This window comes from Carica papaya, chromosome 9 (assembly GCF_054855325.1).
Source record: "Carica papaya isolate Zhongbai chromosome 9, ASM5485532v1, whole genome shotgun sequence".
In the NCBI taxonomy this organism is placed as follows: Eukaryota; Viridiplantae; Streptophyta; class Magnoliopsida; order Brassicales; family Caricaceae; genus Carica; species Carica papaya.
Genome location: NC_142317.1, coordinates 24,096,821 through 24,109,603, shown reverse-complemented (window position 1 = coordinate 24,109,603; position 12,783 = coordinate 24,096,821). Strand labels below are relative to the sequence as shown.

The following is a 12,783-nucleotide window of genomic DNA, read 5'->3' as shown; positions in this document are numbered from 1 at the left end:
CATTGATGATTTACTTGATGAATGATATGACGCCTCTATTTTTTTAAAAAAAACTTGATTTAAGAGTAGGATATCATTATTTGAAAAAATAAGATATTCATAAGACAACATTTCAAACTCATCAAGATCACTATGAGTTTAAGGTAGTAATATCTTATGCAGAACCCGAGATCAACAACACAACCCAAAGCCCCACATAAACATCAGTAACCAAAAACTCAAAACTCTAAGTAAACATTTACTACTTGACTCGCACTCAACAGGAGAGTAAAAACCAAAGTTAAAAGGAAACAAGAAAATTTGGAATTGAAAAGATACCACAAAACTTACCTCGATAAGTGATCTTCCATGATCAACAAGTTGGTTGAAGATACACTCACTAAACTCATTTTTGAAAGCTTGAAAACTAAAGCAAGAAAATCTGAATATTATTGAAATTTGAATTGTCCTTACATGAGGGGGTGGTGGCCTTTATTTATAAGGTTTAACCATCCTTATTTAACTCAAACTAGGCAATAGAAATTCTAAACATAATTCTTAATTTTAATTTGAATAAAAATTTAAATTTAACTCAAATTAAGACTCAACTACTTAATTAAATTCACGATAAAAAAAAAAAATTGCACTTAAAATATAAATAGGACTCCTCTTTTTTGGTAGGCTTAGACTCCCTTTAGCACTTTAACACATGTCATCCACTTGGCTTCATCTTCTGATTTCTTTTTTTATTTACTATGCAGGTGGCTTAAAAGAGGGAACCAGATGATGATTTAACCACAGTTGCAGTCTTGGGTCTTGGACAGTCTTCCTAATCTGGTCTTCTTCTCCATTCGTCCTTCTTCTTCTTCTTTTCTGGTTTTTTTCTTTTTTGTTTCTGGTTTTTCATAACCGAATGTGTGCAGCTCTCCTTGCAGGTTGTTCTTGTGCTGATACAGCAGCCTTCAAATCTTCTGAAGAGAGGATAAGGAAATCGCACTTAGTTGGGCGACTCACCTGCGCGGGCGGGCGGCATACCTCTTTTATCTCGGCCATGTTCTTTCCAAACCAGAACCAGGTATGGCCAAGCGCTTTCTTCCTTTCTTGGACCTATTCTTGCTGGTGCTTGTAGATTTAAGTTTGAGCTCATGAGTGATCCAAAGTCTGGATGATCAAATTGAAGGCTTTTTGGAAGCCTTTGGCGTGAGCTCGGGTGATAGGTCCCTTCGGGACTTGAATCTTCTTTCCCGCTTTTCCCTAACTGTCTTCTTAGTCTTCTGGGTAAGTGTCCCTTTCTTTTGTCTCTTGTGTTCAGGTTTACATCAATATCTTTTGATCCGATCAATGCCCCATCCACTTTTCACGCTCTCATGAATCACATCTTCGAAGAATTTCTCAGAAAATTTTTTCTTGCCTTCTTTGAAGATATTCTCATTTACTGCTCTAACGAATAAGAACATTTATCTCAGTTTGAAATAGTTTTGTAGTAACTATAAAAGGGCCAGTTATGTGCAAAGAAGTCTTAAATGTTATTTCCTGCAAATTCAAGTAGAATATATGGGGTAGATTATTTTGCGAAGTAGAATTCAAACAAACCCTAAGAAAATTGAGTTCATGATCAGTTAGTCGAACCCATAAAATTTTTTAAGGATCTTAGGGGATTTATAGGCCTAACAGATTATTATCGAAAAGTCATCAAGCAATACGAAGTGATGGCCAAGCCCCTTATATGCCTGTTAAAGAAAGGAGCTTCCCATCAACTAGAAAGGGTAATGACTTCTATCCTGGTGTTACAACTTTTAAAGTTTGGGAATACATTCGTTAAAAAGATGCCAATGAATAAAAGAAGTTAGGTTTTTTTAATACAAGACAGACAACCAATAACACCTTTATTAGCAACGCCGTAAGTCCCAAAAATCAATCCAACTCCACATTCGAGAAAAGGAACTGATGACTATTGTCATAACCCCCTCCCTCTTAAATAAAACACTAATATTTCATAAATGCTAAAATATTATTATATGTACATTATATAGATATTGTACTTAAGTCTAATTACAACTTTTATAAATACTAAACATTATAATACCTTCAGTTATAAAAATGAGAGCCTAAGCTCAAGTAGGTGTCGTCCCACCATACCCGTTATTTTATAACAATATTTTTAATATCTAAAAGGATGATATATGAGTGAGATACACTATCTCAATAAATAATCTACTAAAAAAATTATAATATTTATACGATAATATACTAATGCATCTATATTTACATAGAGTGATGAATATAAAATCATACATATACTTTATACTGAGTACAAAATAAAATATTTAGAATCATGTATACTCAAAACAAAGTGTATTGGACCATGAAATGGAGTTACAGAATCATGTCGTACATTACATCGTACAATGAGCCTCAATTCATCGTCACAACATACATGTCCAAGTACACCATTCATAGGCACATATTGCGAATAAGGCTAGACTCCTAACTTCCATGGCATGGCGCACAAACTTTTAATACACCTGAACACGTAACCGACATGTATAGGTACAAATAGACTCTTAGCATGGTATAGTGGGTTCGAAATGCTGATGAAGCTGGACTTTACCCATTTTAATCAATGAACATAGTTTCAAAATCTCATTTCAAAAGCGAGAGCATAACAGTAAAAATTTTAATTTCAAAATCAAAACATCAAATTTACATGATTTTTGGATTTTTAAAAAATAATATAATAATTCAAAATTACTAATTTCAAAATAACAGTGTAATTAATTCATACTTTAAATATTTAAATTATGCTATCAACACCATAATAAGTACATATCTCACTCTCAGCTAATTTTTGGAAAAAGAAAAAATTTATTTCCGTAGATCCGGCAACAAAACAACCAACTCAGGTATCAATTTTTTCTCCCTAATTTTGGGCGAAAATTTGAGTTACTTTATGTCTAAGTTATTTCCTCAAATTATATCATAAGTATACTCTAATTAATATTCTAAAAAAAATCTAAAATTTAAACTTCAGAATTTACAAAATTTTGAAATTTAATACTCCGAGGCTTCTTTGATTTAGCTTCGTTCTCTTCACTACTTGAATCTTGATTCCTTCTTTTCTCCTTCTTCCTTAACCTTTATTTCCCTCAAAATTTCTCCAAATTTTTTGTATATCTTTAATGAATGAAGTATTTTTTTTTACATTGTGTTTAATAAGTATGATACATTTTATTTTCTTAGTTGTTTTACTTTAATTTGATATAAAATTTCAAAACAAAAATTAAATTGATAGATTAAAAAATAATTAATGTTGAGGGGTTGAGGGGAGATTCTTGCCCTCACACCCCAGCCCGCGGACAGCTCTTCTCCCGCAGGCATGGCTTGCTTGTATTTCTACTTGGGTCATGATTTGACTTCACTAACTATCCTTCAAAGTTGCATTTTGGCCGCCTGGCGGGGAAGCCCATCTAGCTGGGCAGATGCCAAGCTCCAGCCATCTTCTTCTTGTGGCTGTTGGTCACTCATGGCATCAATGGCCATGAATGGATGCATGGCAATGTACGGCTAGATTTGGCCATTCAATTTCTTTCAAAACCAATTTCTTCTCTGTTTTGTTCTCCTTCACTTTATTCGAAACCAAAACCACAGTAAAGCAGAGAGAACAAAGAGTACAGGTGACATAAAACTTGAGGAAACCAAGTGTGAGTGCAGACCCGGTACCCAAGGGGAAGCCTGGTGCGAACAGTGAAGGCATCCTCCTTCTATTTTGATCTTGGTGAGTTCCTCTCCTCTAGAGTTTGTTTATTTCCGATTCCGTACTGCTTAAGTACCTTTCTTCTAGATTTTTGAACCCAGAATTAGTAGCAATCTCCTCTTACTGTTATACCTGCTGTCGTGGCTGTGCCAGTAGAAAATATGGTTTTCTGTTTCTGTTCATTTTTAAATTTCATTCTTTCCTACTCTTAGAAGTTTATTCCAATTTCCGTAACAGTTTCACTGTGTTGCAGAATCGTCCTTCAAGCCTTCAAAACCTGATCATTTCTTGTGTTTTCCAGCTCAAATCTGCAACTTTTCTCTAAGTAAGATGGGTGATAATCTAGTGAATGCATATATGAGTATTTTTAGCTTACAATGCATTTAGTAATCCTTTCAAAACTCAAAATAAAGTGGTGTTTTAAAATGAAAAGAGTGAATGAGTTGTCATTTGCATTATGTGATGATTTTTCATACTGTTTTCGTTGATTTTAACACTGAATGCATTCGTGCAGTTACCAAGTCGGAGAGTGCAGATGCAAAAAAGGACATGTGTAGTTGTACCACTGCACAACAACCATGGGTCGGTTGGATCGGTTGCCCCGGGCCATGCTGGTCGGGCAGGCATGAAAACATGCAGAGGGGTCTTTGCGGAAGCCCACAGGGCCACGGGCCCAACAAGAGGATATTGAGCAGATTGGGCCCTTGGGAAAGAAACTATAAAGTTAATAAAATTTGGAAACTTGAGGGATATAAATTGAAATGGATTTGGGAAAGAATAATGTGATTATAAAGATTGTAAGTAAACAAAATTAATATAGAAAATATAAATTAAAACAAGATAAAAAACCAAAAGTAAAATGAATTAGAACACTAAAATTTACTAAAAAAAATACTAAAAATCAAGACTAGTAATTAAAATTAATAAATATAAAATTTAAGTAAAACAAATAATTTTCTTAAAAATCTAAGGGAAATATCAATAAGAATTCAAAATTATAGTAACTAAATAGGACAAATTAAAATAAATGTGAAGAAAGAAAATATTAAAAGAGTCTAAAATTTAAATAATAAAGTATCTAGTTAAATTTAGATAACTTATTTTCTTGGAGAGATATTGAGATAATAAGGGAGTTACTAGGCTTTAAGTGTGGTATTGGGTTCTAGTTTGGGACGAGGTTTAGTTGTTTGAGGATTCTGAATTAGTTACTATTCATAGTCTTGGGACTCAAGGACATGAATGATTGCAATCAGAGTGAAAATTGTGAAATGGTGACCGATGAGTATTGAGTGATTGTATGTATTCTTTTACATTATTTTATTGTCATTGATTAATTTCGCTTCCACCCTTAACTAGTTGGTGACCTGGTGCCCTTTTTAAAATTAATGTAAGCAGTTGCGCACACAGAATTGTAATCAGTAAAACCTAATCTATGTTTAAAAATTGATAATAAAACTTAAAGATGTGGCTAGTCCTATGTGTGTGTGAGAGAGAGAGAGTTTTGTAAACCTATTGAATATGGTATTGAGCATCATTGATAATTGAATGAGTTATGTAAACACATTGAATACGGTATTGAGCGCTTAGTGACGGTTGTATTGTTATTATAAAGATTGTATAGTATGGAACTATGGTTTTATTGATATATTATTGTTTTTATTTAATTTTGCATTAAGGAAATGTTTTTAAGCATATCTGTATGACTTTAATATTACTTATCTTATTGAGAATTGAAACTCACCCAAATCAAATCCCCCATATATGCAAATTTTGATGAGTACGTTGTTGAGTCTTGCTTAGATTTCTTTCAAGAGGATTAATTACGGGAGTAGACTATGTATTTTGTTGAACTTTTAAAGGCTAGTATATTTTTGTATGGATTATTTCTTTATTTGTATATGAGTGTATATAATCTGATGCCTCAGTATATAGCTTTTGTATTTTGTATTGGGATGCATAGTTCCGCTACTATGTATATATTTTTCTTTATGTTTGCTCTATTAGACATTGGTGCCCTGATTGGCATCAAGGCGTCACAGGTGGGATCAAATCAGATTTTAGGAGCATCCCATACAACTAAAGCCTAGTGTTAGGTTTCCTTATAATAGGGTTTTATCCTATTAGATAATATGAAACCTTAGACTCATCATGAATATTTTATATGTTTATAAGCTCTTTTTTTCTTGTGTAAACAAAATGTCATGGGGAAGGCCACTTGCAAAGAGATCTGACGATGCCTTTACTAGGGCAAAGTTTGCTAAACTATTTAGGGGTATTCAGGGTTTAGCCCATGTTGTGGATCAGCAGGTGAATCTATAACAAAATATTGATTGTCAGCACCCAGTTGAGGATCAAGCTGCATGGAATAAGACCATTGCTAGTAGTATTTTTGAATTTTAGAAGCTTAAACCCACTAGAATTCGATGGTTGTCCTAATCTCGTATTGGCCGAGTGATGGCTCATGCAAATAAAGATGATATTATTTGTTTTGGATTTGACTAATGAACAAAAGGTCCCCCTTACTGCTTTTGTTCTTATTGGTGAGGCTGAACGTTGGTGGCGCATCAAGCGTGATACTTTACCTATTTTTATCACTTGAGGTAGGTTCGTTGATTTTTTTTATTAGCACTTTTTTTCAGTTTGGGTCTAAGAGGAAAAGTAAGATGAGTTCCAAGAACTCAAGTAGGGCCACATGTCAGTAAGTAATTCTGTTGGCAAGTTTATAAAACTAGCTAAGTTTGCATCAGAGTTGGTCTCCATTAAGGCCAAGAGGGCTCGACATTTCCTAAAGGGCCTGTGAGCAGATATCTATGATTGTGGTCATGTTTAGGCCAACCACTTAAGTTGAGATTCTTGATAATGCTTAGTTAGCAGAGTTACTTGCTGCTCCATTCAAATAAGCTAGTGGTTCTAGGCTTCTTAATCATATAAAGAAAAAGCAGCCATATTAAGGTCCAGTTAACAAGCGACCCATAATCACTCCTGTTACTGCACCACCACCAGTCGGTATTGTTGCCCCTTCTGGTCCTGTTTGTAAGTAGTGTGGAAATAAACACGGTGATCATCATTGCTACAAAGCCATCAATGCTTGTTATTATTATGGTAAGACCGGTCATTATGCAAAACATTGTCCTCAAACAGTTCACAATCCAGTTTTCAAGGGTCGTGTATTCCAGATGATAGAGCGAACCTGTCCGTAGCAGGCCTGCGTGCGTGGCGCCCAACGCACGATAAGACACGTGCGTAGGTCCTGACCCCGCACCGTGTGCACGGATGGGACATGCGTGTTGGGCGCACGTTACGTGCGTGCGTGCGGATGCGACGTGCCCGCTGTGCGCATGTCCTGCAGCCACTGTGCGCACACACAGTACCCAGACCCGCTCAGGCAATCAGCCTTCTCGCGGGATTTTTCCTGCAGGAATTTTTTTTTTCCATTTCGCTGTTTTTCGATTTTTTTTCTAAATTTTTATTTTTAATTTAATTTAATTAAATTAAAATTATTTAAAATAAAATTAATTAAAATAAATTTTAACTAAAATTAAAGGAATAAAAATCAACTCAAAATTACGAATCACGATAAATGTTAAACAGTATAAATTAATTAAATTCAAAGCGGCCAAATGCTCGAATAAGTAGAGCTTCCAAATTATTTTAACACAGTGATGGGCGGAGTGTTACATCCCTCTCACCATAAAAAAATTTGGTCTCCAAATTTGTCTCGAGTAAGTCTGGATACTTTTTTCTCATTTCGTCCTCCAACTCCTACGTTGCTTCTTTCGAGGTAAGATGCTGTCGTTGTACTTTCATCATGAAAATCATCTTGTTACGTAAGAACTTATCAGTCCACCAGAGAATTTCCACGGGAACCTCTTCATAGGTCAGATCGGCTAGTACTTGCACCTCATTGCGAGGAATAACATGAGAAAGATCAGGGTGGTACCTCTTGAGCATCGAAACATTAAAGACATCATGCAAACCCGTGAACTCTCGGGATAGAGTGAGGTGATATGCCACGAGTCTAATGCGCTCGATGATCGAAAAAGGTCCCACATAACGAGGGCTCAACTTTTCTCTCTTTTCAAACTACATCTTTCTTTGTAAGGGTAGACTTTTAGGAAAAACTGATCTCCTACGACAAACTCCAAGGGTTGCCTATGATTATCGGCGTAACTCTTTTGATGCCTTTAGCCAGTTGCCAAATTCTTGCGGATGATTGTGACGTTCTCTATGGTCTCCTGAATGAAGTTTGGTCCTAAGTGGCTCTAGTTTCTGACTTCACTCCAGCAAGTAGGGCCTTCCATACAAAGCTTCATACGAGGCCATACCGATACTGAAATGATAATTGTTATTATAAGCGAATTCACAAAGAGGAAGATACTTATACCAGTTATCCCAAATTCGAGAACGCAAACACTTAACATGTATTTTAATGTTTGGATCATACGCTCTGACTGACTATTCATCTGGAGATGATAAGCGGTGCTGAAGTACAACCCAAACCTCAGAGCTTCTTGGAAGCTGTCCCAAAAGTGATAAGTGAATCGAGGGTCGCTGTCGAATATAATAGATGAGGAACTCCATGAAGTCGAACAATCTCATCAACATATAGACATACTAACTTATTATTAGAGTTTGTAGTTCGAATATGCAGGAAATGGGCAGTCTTGGTTAGCCAATCTACAATGACTCAAATGGTATTTCGACTAGAATATGTATTGGGCAATCCGGTGACAAAATTCATAGTCAAGTGCTCCCATTTTTATTTGGGAATCGGAAGACCCTATAACAAGCCACCAAGTCGCTGATGTTCTGCTTTTATCCGTTGACAAGTAAGGCATCAGAAAATGTAGTCAACTATATCCTTCTTCATTTCTGGCCATCAATATTGTCATTTCAAGTCCTGGTACATTTTAGTACTCTTGGGATGAATGGATAACTTGGAAGCATGAGCTGCCTTAAATACATTTGTACATACAGCAATAGGGACCCAAATTTGGTTTCAAAATCTGAACAGTCTATTATCATAGATCCTGAAATCAGGAGATTCATCAAAAGTGGACTTACCCAGATTCTTGATGAGTTTCGGGTCCGTGGCCTGTGCTTCCTAGATTTTTATAAAGAGATCTAGTATGACTCAGATCTGTGCGAGATAGGTGTCTTTGCCGTAATAGCTAGGGCAGAGCGATTGTACAGTGTCTATCATTTTCCAATTGGAGGCCATGGTTTAAGCCAGCACAGTAGGCTCCTTTTGACTTAAGGCATCGACAACTATATTCTCTTTCCTGGGGTGATAAATAATCTGGTAATTGTAATCCTTCAAGAGATCCATCCAGCATCTTTTCCTCATGTTTAACTCTCGTTGAGAAAAGATATACTTGAGACTCCTATGGTTAGGGTAGATTTTAAAAGTCTGACCATACAATTAATGCTGTCATATCTTTAGAGCAAAGATAATGGCTGTCAACTACAGGTTGTGGGTAAGGTAGTTCTGCTCATAAACTTTGAGCTGTCGGGATCCAAAGGTGACTACTTTGCTATGATGTATCAAGACACACCTCATACTAATATGAGATACATTGCAGTAAACTTTGAATCTCCCAACATCGTCAGGGAGGATTAACACAGGAGTAGAGGTGAGACGACACTTTAGTTCCATGAAGCTTTCACTGCACTTATAATTCCAAATGAAGGGTATTCCCTTTCTGGTGAGTCGAGTCATAGGGGCCGCAATCTTGGTGAATCCGTCAATGAATCGTCGGTAGTAACCTGCTAAGTCGAGAAAACTACGTACCTTGTCCACATTGGTGGGCAGACTCCAGTTGATCACCGATTCTACCTTGGACAAGTCTATAAAAATTTCTTCAGTTGAGATTATATGATCGAGAAAAGAAACTTGATCCAACCAAAAGGATCACTTGCTTAGTTTTGCATATAATTAGCTTTGGTGGAGAGTCTCCAACACTTCAACCAAATGCACAACGTGTTCCTCATGGCTTTTGGAATACACTAAAATGTCATCAATAAAAATGATGACGTAATGATCTAGTGCAAATTGGAAAATTTGGTTCATTAGGTCCATGAAAGCTGTTGGGGCATTGGTTAATCCGAACGACATCATCCTAAACTCGTACGAACTGTATATGCACTGGAAGACAGTTTTTGGAATATTTTCTTCTTTAACTCTCAATTGGTGATACCCAATCTTGAGATTAATCTTAGAAAAGACCGTAACTCCTTACAGTTAATCAAAGAGATCATCGATCTGGGGTAAGGGGTACTTGATTTTAACGGTTACTCGGTTGAGTTCCCTGTAGTCCATGTAGAGTCAGAGGATACCATCCTTCTTCTTTACGAACAACACTGGAGGGTCTAAGGGGAATGACTAGGGCGAATGAATTTCTAGGTGATAAGATCAGAAAACTGACGTTTCAGCTCTGTTAGCTCAGTGCGACTCATGCGATATATGGGCTTCGAAATTGGCTAGGTTCTAAGCAATAATTCAATTAGGAACTATACCTCACATGGAGGAGATAGACCAGGGAGTTTGATAGGAAAGACATCTGAAAAATTGCAAACAATTGGTATGGAACACGAAGCAGGATCAACATCCATATTTCTGAACATTCAATTATTAAAAAAATGATAACAACAATATTTATTTCTTTTTCAGAGATCGTAAGGTTACAATTTTACTTTCACAGTTTATTATAGCTCTATACTGTTCCAACCAATCTATTTATAATATTACATCAAATTCTACAAAATCTAATAGTATCAGGTTTTTATGTACCTCTATCCTCGAAGTTTTTATTCTACAGTCCTTATATACACAATGAGCCTCTAGTAGTCTGTTAGAGGTAATTTTCACCATTAGCATTTTTTCTAAAACTTCTGGTCTAAATTTTAGGTTACAAGCAAATGCATAAGAAATAAAAGAGTGAGTAGCACCAATATCGATCAAAGCTTTGGCATAAGTATTATGAATAGAAAGCATATATTAAATGAGGATAGGAGTAGGAAGGACATCAGATTCATCTAAGTGGTACACTCGACCTTGTGCTACGGATTAGACTACATCATTTGGTCGCTGATGGTAGTCTTTTATAAGGTACTGGGTGCTTCTGCACCGATAACAAGCATTATTAATATACCGACAGGGCAAGTCACCATGCGAGTGACCATAATGTTGAAAAGGTTGGTTAGCTTAGGCAGGTGGAGCTGTAGGTGGGGGCAAGGCTTCTAAGGAAGGACAATTTTAGTTCGTTTGTCTAGGGGGTTACTTACTAGGTCAGATAATCTTTTTCTAAGTTGTTGGGGTTGTTGTTCGGCACAAACTCGGGTAAAGCGTTGGTACTTAGCCGATATAAGATCTTCAGCCAACTAAGTATGTTTAAGCACCTCCGCATACGAGCTGGGTCTCAGCATTACGACCCAGTCATAAATATCGACACAGAGAACTTTGATAAATTTTTAATCTTTTTAACTTTCGGGGGTGACCATCAAAGGGGCAAATCTAGATAGTTGAACAAAATAAACTATATATTGGGCTACAGATAAGCTTTCTTGGTGGAGATCCTGGAATTTCTCATTTTTCTTTTCCCCAACATAAGCAAGGAAGAAGTTATAAAAAAATTGTCCATGAAAACTTCCCAAGTAGTAGAGGTAGGCATGACTTCTTTCTTAAGTCGCCACTAGTGTTTGACTTCACCGTTTAACATGAAAGCTGCAAGAGAGACTTTTTATTCTTCGGTCAAGTCTAGTACATAGAAGAGCTTCTTTATTTGTAGGATTCAGACTTCGGCTATTAAAGGATCAAGGCCACTTTCAAAGTGTGGGGGGTTAAGGTTCTTAAATTTTGTTATATTGTGGGAGATAATCTGATCTATGTTTCGAAATTTAGGGGCAGGGGATGGACAAGGATTGATCTGGTTTTGTCCTACGGCTGCAGTTAATCCTTGGATGGCTCGAAAAAGTTTTACAAATTCAGCCATGGTCCGATGATCTGGGGCTTTAGGTCGTTTAGTACGCTCTACAGATGGTCTTTCTTGCATCATTCCTATAAAAGAAAGGAAAACACGAGTTTGAGGTTTAATCTTTGAAAGGAGGACATATTTTTTCCCTAAGTACTCTAAAAGTTTTATCTATCCTAGGCCTCAATGCAAGGGATTTATTTTGCAAAAAATTCTGTTATGATACCATTTGTGACATCCTAACTGCTAGTTGAGGTAAATGGGTGACAGATACAGATTCAGAATAACGAGTGCATGATAAAATTTATACAGTGAAATCAAACCATAACAAATCCCTTATAAATATATATAATGTTCCAAATATATACATAAACTGAGGGCAGAAGTGGCTACAAAATACAAAACATAAAGCCACTTTTTTCACTATGCTATTGAATTCATCAGAGTGCGAAAACAATCATGCACTCAGACTTGTGGATCAACAGGATTCTCATAGACTTCCAATGGTAGGTTTGCCTGTAGTTCCTCATTTTCTTCCTCATCTTGGGGGGGGGGGGGGGGGAAGGCATAGAAAGAGTGAGTTCCATATGCTCAGTAAGAAAAATAATATTAAATTAATATCGTAAGATTTCAAAAATTTATTATTTTATCTTACCGTTTAACTTCATCGTTTACCTATCATACCATTATAAAAACTATTTATTCGTTAAGAAAATGATACGTTAACACAAAAAATCAAATATACATCATACCAGATAATAGAAAAAATCAAATAAATCATGAAATGCACATATTTTTTGTGTCATGCTTCGCGAAGTCGTTATAAACTTCTATCTCTGAAGATAGATATAGATTTTCAACTACCCAAGTGGGATGACCATATCAGATACAGATGTGGCAATTTACTCAGAGCCACTTCCGGCTGGCTAAACTATGGTACGATCTATGATCACGATCGTAACAACTATAGTGGTCCTAACAGATATCTATAGTCACGACATCATCCCTATAGATAGTGTGATACCACTATCGTCAAAGAGCACATCATCATCCACTGGGAGCGGTCCTCTTACGTTTTTT

The 12,783-nt window shown here is 36.2% G+C and overlaps 1 long non-coding RNA gene across 4 annotated transcripts; it reads left to right on the top strand.

Moving 5' to 3' along the window:
* Nucleotides 1-647: 647 nt before the first annotated feature.
* Nucleotides 648-5,397, top strand: LOC148240209 (uncharacterized). Of its 4 annotated transcripts, none has more exons than XR_015816508.1 (4): nucleotides 648-816; nucleotides 915-3,754; nucleotides 3,987-4,058; nucleotides 4,248-5,397. It is a non-coding gene; the product is annotated as an uncharacterized LOC148240209 (long non-coding RNA). The 4 variants fall into 4 exon arrangements; XR_015816507.1 differs by having other exon boundaries at nucleotides 903-3,754; XR_015816509.1 differs by lacking the exon at nucleotides 648-816 and having other exon boundaries at nucleotides 823-1,054; nucleotides 1,160-3,754.
* The last annotated feature ends 7,386 nt before the right edge of the window (nucleotides 5,398-12,783 follow it).